Raw genomic sequence first — 2,175 nt, 5'->3', positions numbered from 1 at the left:
CCCAGAAGGATGCAGATGAAACTTAAGTGGTTGCATCCAGAGAGAGGAACTGAGGATGACTTACTTTTCAGTAAATCCCTTGTATCTTTTGAACTTTGAAAAACAAATTATTTCATAAACTTGTGCTTAATCAGCCTGTCTCCAGGATGGTATTTCCATCTTCAACTGTGCCTGGAGTCCCTCAGTAACAAAGATGGCAGAAGCAGCAAGTGTGGAAGATAGAGCTGAGAATGGTTGAGGAGCGTGCCCTGGTGTTTGGCTCTAACCAGTGGATGGTGCCCGGATAAATAAAGAGTGAATATCAGTTTCTTTCTAGCACTCCTACGCTGTGTAACCACATCCCACTGAAGAGTTAATTCCTCCCTTCGGTAATCAATTCTAGTGGCGGTCCAGGTAGGCAGCTGCTGTCTGTGAGCTCCGACACATGCCAGGTGGCTGTACCACAGTTCCCTTGTGTATTAGGGGGAAGAATGAAATCAGTTATAGAGCTGCTAATCTCTGCTCCGACAGCTGGAGGATGAAGCTCTAGGCTGGTTCTTTATAACAGGAAGGAAATTCTGAAAGCCACAGTGTGAAGAGAAACCTTAAGAAGCCCTTGGGTCTGGTGGACTTGTGGGCTTTGTGGAAATGGCAACCCTCAGATGCCTTCCAACACACAGTGTTAGGCATAAATTTGAAGTCCAGTACACAAAAGACTCCATTCGGGGTGAAGCAACTGCACACATGAACAGATTTCTCAAGAGAGCTATAGCACAGGGAAGTAGTGGGGCAAGGCTGATGATTTCTCCCTTTCCTTGCCAGGGAAAATGTAGTTACTCTATAGATGTCCAGAGGTCTTCTGGGATTACCAGGGCTATTGCTTGTTCTCTGAACAACCATAAAACCGTAAGATCCCCTTTGCCTCAGTTTCTCTGAGAATAGAGAAGAAATAACCTAACCCATTATCTGTCACTCAATTCCATTTTAAGGTATTTTTTCTAATATTATTTACATAGTAAAATCTTACAGATTGTGGAATTCTGTCTCCTGCATATTATTTTATCATAAGCATTTATTTCACTTCATCATTAAAAACACTTCTTTGCAAACTTGATTTTAAAGGCTGTAACTATTTCTCCATCGCTGGACATTAAAGGAATTTCAGTAACTTTTTGTTACTAAAAATAAAACCAGTATACATTTTTGTACTTAGACCTTTTAAGATAATACCTAGAAGTTTTATCTGGCAAACCTACTTTGTCATCAATAAAGAATCTAAAACTTCGGAAAAAACCCCCATAAAAGTACAAAGAAAGTTACAAAAATCATCTGAAATCCCGTCACTTAAGGAAATCACTGTACACATTTTAGTTAATATTCTTCTCTGCTCATGTATTTATTCGAATTTCATATTATCTCTCTAGTAGAATCAATAGGTCAGAAGATTTGGCTTCGCTTAAGGCTACGTGTTATTCCTTAGTTTGGAAATTTCTTTTTTTTTTTCTTAGTTTTAAAATTTCGGCCTAGTGATACCTAACTTCTTTTTTAGACTGATTTTAAACTTCCAAACTCAAAATGTACCAGAAATTGCCACAGCAGGTAAGGTCCTATTTTTATGACTTCTACAAACATTCCTATTAAAGTTCAGAAAGGTTTCAGGGTCCAGATTTCACAGAAACAGAAAAACCAAGCCACTTTCAGTTGGAGGCCAGCGCACTCTTCACGTGATGCCACCGCTTTTCCTTTAAATGCCTGGTCACGTGATCGCAGACGTGCACAGATGGAGGAAATGTACGCTGTCAGGGTAGGGAGTCATATTCCCCCCATCTTCCCAGCCCTAGGTTCCTGGCTTTCCCTTCCTGGAAGCTGCAACTCCTCAGGAGACTTTCTTCCTCATCCCCTTCTTCGATTCACCTACTCTCAGTCCTTTCCTTCCCTTTAGTCCCCGGTGCTAGAGCTCTATCTTTCTCACAGAATCCCACTAGCCAGAGGCAGGGCTACGGGGACTACGACTCCCTGGAGGCATTGCGGGTCCCGCCCCTGGCGGCGCGCAGTGTAGGTTGGGGGCTGAGGTCCCACGGTCTTCTTGCCGAGTGCTGCGTGGAGCAAGCGCACTACAGGTTCCGTGGCGCCTCGCGCGCGAGCGGTGAAGGGCCGGCCGGGGCGGGGCGGGGCCGGCCGGGGTGGGGCGGGCCA

This window comes from Suricata suricatta, chromosome 2 (assembly GCF_006229205.1).
Source record: "Suricata suricatta isolate VVHF042 chromosome 2, meerkat_22Aug2017_6uvM2_HiC, whole genome shotgun sequence".
In the NCBI taxonomy this organism is placed as follows: domain Eukaryota; kingdom Metazoa; phylum Chordata; class Mammalia; order Carnivora; family Herpestidae; genus Suricata; species Suricata suricatta.
This window is presented reverse-complemented; position numbering follows the sequence as displayed.